Raw genomic sequence first — 8,553 nt, 5'->3', positions numbered from 1 at the left:
GCAACTAATCTGGTCCCTTGGAGGACCACCGAGACTGACCCATTCTTACTTTGTGGTTTCCAGGTTGCATTTATTTTTCTGAAGAGAGTCAAGATGAGGTAACTTTAAATGTTGCAGATAGGTCCAAACTCACCAAAACAACGGGTTTTCCATTTTACTGCAGGGATGTCAATATACACTTAAAACTGAGTATCAAGGGCTTCTTATATGGGTTATGTGGAATATACGTGTCAATATTTCCCCAAATAATATTTCAAAGTAAAAATTAAAGTGATGAAATTATTGTACTTAACATAGCACCACATATAAATACAACCAATGAAATCTTTTAAAAGTACAACCCTCAAGTTCACTGTCCATTTATTCTGTCCTCTCATCCTGAAAAAATAATAATTGCATGACATTTTGGACTGTTAAAAACCTAAAGGATGGGCTGGAGTGGTGTCTCAGAGGATAAGAGCACTGACTGCTCTTCCAGAGGTCCTGAGTTCAATTCCCAGCAACCACATGGTGACTCACAACCATCTGTAATGAGATCTGATGCCCTCTTCTGGTGTCTGTGAAGACAGCTGTAGTGTACTCATATAAATAAAATAAATCTTAAAAAACAAAAACAAAACCAAAAAACCTAAAGGTACATGTACCATGTGACCCAGCTATACCATTTCTGTATAAGAACACGAAGAGCTTCCATTCAACCTACCAGACATGAGCTTTTATAATATTAGAACAGCTCTGAATTGATTTTTAAAGAGTTAACTAGTTCTGCCACAGGGGTTTCTTTCTGCTTCTAGAACCCCAGCACCTGGGATCAATGCCTGAAGTCAGGAGATAGGTGAGGATGGAAGAAGTTATTCAGAAATTTGCACAGTTAGGACAGCTGGTAGGACATCCAAAAACTATTAGAAAGAAATCAGCAGACAACTTCAGAATGAACAATTGCGTAAAACATCCAGGGTGTAAAATATTAATGGAACCAATGGTTGGCTTCCAAAGCACTTGAGAATTTTTATTGATGCCAAAACTTTTGAAAAACAGTTAAGCAATGTTTAAAAAAGCTTCACTGTGCACCCAATTTTGTGTTATTTGTGAAATACTTGGAGGAGCCTCGGACAAAACAGCTCCTCTGCAGGGGTCCATTAAGAACAGACCCCATGCAGTTTCCTTTTTATAAAGGTGGGAAGAAAAGCTGAGTAAGAGTCTCATCAGGGAAGTGAGAAAACTGTGCAAGTGTTTCCATACTGCATGGAGGTACACTAGTCACTCTTCTGGAAAAGGTTCCAGGGTTGTCATTAGAAGAATGAGTGAAAGCATCTTATGTATGGAGATCACGGTTTGCATTGTAACGAATAACACACAGAAAAAATCACTTATCAGTTCTGATAAAGGAACAAGAGTATGGTTTGGAGTTGTGTCCAATTATTATTGAGAAATGCGACCCTCCATTCTATTGCCAATGAAATGATGAGGAAAGGAAAGGAAGAATGGATGAGAGATGAACTTAGGGAGCTTATTGCAATCCTGGTTCTGTGATAGATGCTTGTAAACATTCTTCTCTTAAATATGGGACATTATTATACCTTTGCCTGAAATTATAAAAATGAGATTAAAGGTACTGAATAAATTGAATTAGGGTATACAAATGATGTGTGTCTATATCTGGATTTGAATCCATGTCTTTATTTCAAAGGTGCTCAAGGAAGAAATTTTCATATGTGCATGTAACTTAATTTTGACATTCCTCATATTGATCTCTTGTCCCCACTCTTCCCTCTTTTTACCATGCCTTATTTTCCCAAATAGACTCCATATCTCTTTCTTCAACAGGAGATACAATTTTTCAACATAGAAAACAAAGAATTTTGGGTTGAGATCCAGGCATTTTTAATTCTAATATTTATTCAGAGACTTTTAGTTTTATGGATATGAGTTTATATAACAGTTGCTAAAATCATTTTCTGAACCATATTTTCACAAATTATAATCTTCCCTTATTCAGATCTTTTTCATAGAGGTCAAAGAAGTGCAAAGTGATCAAACAAAAATGAAATTAGTAAACCATTAATAATTAAAGAAATATTAAACAAGGAGAAAAAAGGTGTTATGAATCCTAAACCTGACTTCAAATTATGCTACAAGGCAATAGGGATCATAGCACCATGTACTGATCAAAGAAAAAGATCTTATAAGTCAAAGATAACATTGGTTAGAAATAGATATTCACATTTGCAATTAATAGATTTTAAAGAAGGATATCAGTAACACTCATGGGGTAGTATCTTCAGTACATGGTGTAAAATACCTGGATATCCACATGCTTAATGATGAAAGTATGCACATGTCTCATACCACAAGAAGTAAAATGGATTAAAGACAAATCCAAGACCTAAAATTGTGCAAATTCTAGAATCAAACATAAAAGAAAATCTCCATGATTTGGTTTGGGAGATGATTTTTTTTAAGATATGTCACCAAACGCACAAGTAACAAGGCAGAGATAGACAAATGAGATGACATTAAAATGCATTCACATTCACATAAAAAGAAATGGTCAGAAGCGAGCAGACAAAGTTACATTATGACAAAGATATTTTAAACTCTATGTCTAACAAGAAGTGAACATCCAAAATATGTAAGGAACTAAAGAAACTCAATAACTGAAAAATAATCTCATTTTAAAATGGGTAAAGGACTCAATTAAAGATTTCTTTAAAAAGCATGCAAATGCCAACTGAAAAATGATAAATGTTCAGAGTAAGTAATCGCCAGAGAAATGCAAATTAAGCCACATTTAGACATTACTTCACATATGTTAGAATAGAGATGACAAGAAATAGGTGATTTGTGGGGATGTGGAGAAATGGGGACTTATTACTCTGTTATAAGGAATCGAAATTGTTGTACTCATTTAAAAATGCTTTTCATGAAGGTTGAAATGATATAGGAAAATCTCCCCTCCCTACCAAAAAATAAGAAGAGTGGTTTCCTTATGATCGAGAAGTCTCAATTTGGTGTGTTTTCAACTGAAAGAAAACCTGACTGTCTGCCTTCCTCCTTCCTTCCCTCCCTCCCTCTCGCCCTTCCTCCCTCCCTCCCTTCTTCCCTCCCTTCATTCCTTCCTTTCTCTCTCAATCCCTGATTTATATCATCCTTCCTTCCCTCATGATTTCTTTTTCTCCTTGCTCTCTTTTCCTCTCCCTCCTCTCTGAGAGTTGAACCCAGAAGCTGACATATTTAACTGGAATGTGCTACTGCTGGACTAGATCTCAGTACTCCTTTGTAGGTGTAGAATATCTTCTCAATGTGTGTAAGTAGTATACCATAATCATGTTATTCAGAGATGAGCTGCACATCCATCAGGAGCCTCAAGGAAAGCAGATATACATGTAAATATGACTAGAGATTCAAATACTTGGTTGTGAAAACAAAAACATATTCAGCCATATGGGGTAACACTTGTGTTATTATAGATAGACTTGATTTTTCAGGTAGCTGTGTATGTTTCTTCCTGGACAAACCTCAGTTACTATTAACAGCAAAATTGCTAAACAGATATGTAAAGTTCTTTAGAAAAAACTCAGCAGGTGGTTCCAACTGGCCTTCAGTGTAGTGGTTTCAGGAACACTGTCTATTGTACTAAAATTTGTATGGCCTGTGACCAGTGCTGATGGTTCTCTCCCTTGTCTGTCCTTTGCTTCTGCCTTGGATCTCATTGTTCAGGTAGGCCTGCTTGAGTCCTTCTTCGGATGCTTGGACTTTATAGAGAATTTTATTAACAATAAAAACAAAAATTATATTGTGGTCACACTTCTTAAAAAGCCTCAGCATCTATTAACATATTTAATTATCCCAGTAAGCTAGTAAAATAGCAACTGATTATTTCACTTCTCTTTGACACACAAGGATTTTGAGGTATCAAGGTTAAGGGACATGACTAAGGAAATCTTTTTAATGACTCAGCAGGGATTTCAACCCAAGCCTTCTCAGTGTAGAGGCTGTGATATTACCAACTTATTTGGTTATTCTAAGAACTTTACTTTGTGAACTTTCTAGTCATTTTCATAAGTAATTGTGATAGATATCCATGAGAAAATAATGTATGGCTCAAATATATTTGGGCAATGTTATACAAGATTTCCAAGTCTATGTGATTAGTGGTATATATTTGAATATTAAATACTGTTAAAAGACAAGAAAAAAGTAATGTTTCTTTTTTGACTTAGAACTTTTCCAATTTCAGCTATAGATCATTTGTTACCATTGAATACTCACTTCTGTAAAATGTAACACAAATATCTCATAAAAAAAAAACGAGGAAATATTGCCTCATCTTATATTCTGACACTTGACCTTTCAGAATTAAATTTTTTATTCCCTGTAGACTGGCACATAATCATTAGTTGTAGTTTGTGGAGGCCTGTTGCTAGCTGGAGGGACTTTTAATATTCTATATGTTAAGCACGCAAGAGCTATCCTCTCTCCATAATCAGTGACTGAGGAGAGTGCCTTCAGTATTTCTTAAAATCTCTCTGTAGCAAAATACCCAAGCCTGATGGTCCATGGTGATCTGTATATCACTTACATTGTATTTTCCTTTTATACTGCAAGCTTTAAATGCCCTCTGGGCATTGATTATTTATTAGTCTTTGAAGCCCCTAATAATTCCCTCTTAGAAAATGAGCATCTTTGAATCAAGTTATTTGCAGTGTGTTATCTATCAGCGGCTGCTCAGATTATGAAACACTTATAAGAAATTAATTATCTAACACAGCTGGAGAGAAAACAGAAAAATAATGATAGACAATGATAAGGAAACATGAAGCAAGTTGTATCCAATGAGAATGTCAAAGATCTGCTTCACACTATTTTTCTTTTGAAATCTTCTCTGTATGTTCTAAGTAGTTTTCTCTGTGGCATTTTATCTCAAATATAAACATAGTTGCCAGCCCCCTATCAGTCTTTTCCCTGTCTGGACAATACACAAGAGGGAGTGGATTAAGCAGGGATAGGGTTAATTTTTTATCTTTCCCTGAATGTCTGAACCTGAATCATTAATGATGATGTCCTTAATCAAGTCCCTTAATCCTCACGAATCAACAACCTTGTGTTTCAGAAAGTGAAATCATCATTTAGGAAATGAATGATAAAGTAGTAAGGTAACTACAGGGCTTTGGGAATTCAGAATAAAGGTTAGAAAATGTCATGTTCTCTAGTAACAGGAAGAGAGGCATGGACAGCAGTGGCTATGTATTATATAAAACAAATAAAACAGAGATATGAACTACAGAATTGGGCCAATAAACTCTTATGAGATGGTGACCTGGGAATGATTTATGAAAGTGACATTGAAATTGTGGTTTAAAGGTAGATAGGGAATCTGTCTCTGCTTTCCACTTGGTCCTCATCTCCGGCTCGAAAGACCTCTGCTTGCTCATTTTCAGACGCTGTGGTTTTCTATGACTTCTACCTTGGGGCCTTTGCACATATTAATTCTTCTCAGGATTCTTACTTCTTTCTCAGAATCTTCTTTGTCTTACTCGTCTTTTAAGAAACCTTTCTGATGCACCTGATATGTAACTTACATCTGTTACATTTTGTTTTTCATATGGAGCTTTGATGTTTCCATCCATAGCATAGAACGTGGCTTTCCCTGTGCAAATTTAATGTGGTGTTGGTTTGATTATTTTAGTTATGATTTTCTTTTTTACTTTTTTTGACATTATTTTAGAACTCAAAAGAAGTTACTAACTGGTTTGTTTTCTTTATTGCTGGAGTCCCAAATCTCTTTCAGTGCCTTCTTTTCTAATCATCAGTTATAAAGTGAATTAATGAAGTTCATCTAGATGAGTACACTGACTTGAGAATCCAGAGTGAAGGTTTATGGTATAGAATCAATTGGTATATAAGTTATTGATATATCATGAGTTGAATTATAATGTGGATCTATCTCTCACTCCACCTAGGAAAAGGAGATTCTCAAATATGTTTAAGGATGAAAACATAGCATAGCTATGAAAGGATAACATAAGCATCGAAGCCAACAAGAAGAGAGTCTTGACTCTTCACCTTCTATTTGGTCTTGTAATTAGAAACCCACCCTTATGCTGAGTGTTGGCTTTTGGTTTTAGAACAATTTTTCCCCTCCTTGCTCTTCCTTAGGTTTCATTCCCACATTTCCCAGTACATCAGCATGATAGGTCTCAAATGGGAAGAATTATGGCATGAGTCAGGATTATGGGTCTCAAGCTGGTCTTGAGCTTGCCTTGATTTAACATCTAGGATGCAAAGAAGTCTAGAAACTTTAGACACTAACTATATGCTAGCCAGTGACCTAAAAATGTTCATGCCTTCTATAAATTGGTAGTCTCATTGATAATCTGTGAGGCATATTCTATGTCATTTCTACTCCATTGAGAGCATAACTCAGGTGGTGATGCGGAACTGAACAAGTCAACTTCAAAAATGAAGAGGGAATCTTTCCCATTCTGCATTTTTGTCTCTTGTCCTACCACATGTCTGGGTGAGCAATCTACAGCCATTGTGAAAGGCTGCCCAAAGATTCTATGACCGAGATGTCCAAAAGAAGTGTACTACAGATCTGTGGAGTGAGCTAAGCCATACAGCTTGTACTTGGTGTTTGGAAGGCAGGGCTTTTTGTTTTTATTTGTTTACTTTGTTTCTTTGAACATTTTATGTAATATATTTTAGTCATAATCACCTTCCCTGGCCCAACTCATTCCAAAGCCACATTCTTTTCTTCGCATCATACATTGTGTTCTTTTTCCCTCAATCAAAGACATAATGTGATAACCAAATATTTTTGGATGTCTGACATGCCTTTGGTGCATTATTGTCTTATCAAGGATTACAGTTTTACAGAAATCTGGCTCAAGTTCCCAGCAGCTAACATCTGCAACTATCTTTTTAGCTAGTTGGATGGAACTTTGTCCTCAACTCTATTTCCATACTGGCATTTTGTTTGGCTTGGGGTTTCAGTGGACTGTGCTGTGGATTCATATGTGCACCTGCCATGCTGTGTCCAGAATGTGTGGTTTCCTTGACATTCACTACTGCTCCCTCTTACATTTTTGCCTGCTCCCTGGTTTGCAATGCCTTTGGAAGGGATAGTGTAGTATATAGGTTCCATATAAGGCAGAAACTTCTGAGACTTCTTATTCTCAAAACCATGGAAAGTTGTGGAGCTCTGCAATGATCATCATCTACATCAAGCAGATGTTACTTAGTGACAGTTGAAATATGCCTCAATCTATGGTTATTGTTATACCATTAGGAGATGGGCAGATACATGAATATAAAACAGAACATAGTAGTAGTAGGTTCTGATAGGATCTGATCTATATAGTGATAAGTTTTTGGCCTAATAATGGTGCCAGATATGAAGAAAGATGCTATGATTCTATAATAAAAGATCTTAGAGGTTCTACCAGAGAATCGAGTTTTGAATGCTAAGATAAAAGCTACAGTCTTCAATCTTGGAAAAATGGAAACATGGAGCTGCTAAAACAAAGAAATGGTATATAAGAAATCACAGGGACAGAGAGGACCACCTGGAGACCAGGAGCTGTGGTCACCAGAGGAAGAGTACTGCAGCCATAGGTTGTGGGGCCTGAGACAAGTAATGAAGGTAGATATTCATAGGAGAGTCACTATGGGGTTAGAATTGAGAGGGCCTAGCTACTACTGGAAATGGTGAAAGTTACTAGCTTTGTATTATAGTGAGAAATACATCCCATGGCTTTCAGTCTCAGACTGGATCTCTTGCATTTCAGGAATTGCACTGTATGTGATTGAATATATGGTTGGTGGTATGTACATATGTCTTTAGGTATGTGTGTGTGTGTGTGTGTGTGTGTGTGTGTGTGTGTGTGTATGTGTGTGTGTGTGTGTCTGAAAAGGACAGAGGTCAACCTTACAGATCATTTGACAGGCATTAGCTACCTTGTCTTTTGAAAGTTAGTTTCTCACTGGCCTGGAACTCTCCAAGCCAGGATGATTGCCAGGTAAGCTGAAGAGATGGGCCTACTTCTGCTTCCTCAGTGCTATTATCCCAAGTCTCTGCCACCATGCCTGGTTGAGCTTGCTGTTTTTAATGTGGTTTCGGGACGTGAACTCATGTTCCCATGCATTCACAGAGAACAGTTTTCCAACTGAGTTATCTCCCCAACCCAGCAAGTGCACTTGTAATGACTGGACACTATTTATTAACACTGCTTTACCAAGAAATATAAATTACTTTCATCTCTGAAGAACCATGAGTTCCTGGGATTATCTGATGAAAAGGAATTCTTGTTGATATTAAGATGGAAATTACATGTGTTTGATGTTAGACTGCTACTCTCATACCTGTCTAGATTAGAGTGCAATGATTGTATCCCTATGTCTCCATGACATAAGATTGTGGCTTTATTACCTTAAGGTTTATGCTCTACTAAGCTTCCTAAACGGATTTATGCAAAAATAAAATGTCAATTAAGGCAAATTATAATACAGTAAAATGGATTTAAAATTAAAATGAGGGAAGTGTGTTTCCCA

Source organism: Rattus norvegicus, chromosome 5 (assembly GCF_021556685.1).
Source record: "Rattus norvegicus strain SHRSP/BbbUtx chromosome 5, alternate assembly SHRSP_T2T, whole genome shotgun sequence".
NCBI classification, from domain to species: Eukaryota; Metazoa; Chordata; class Mammalia; order Rodentia; family Muridae; genus Rattus; species Rattus norvegicus.
The sequence above is the reverse complement of the archived record's forward strand: the minus strand, read 5'-3'. Positions refer to the sequence as shown.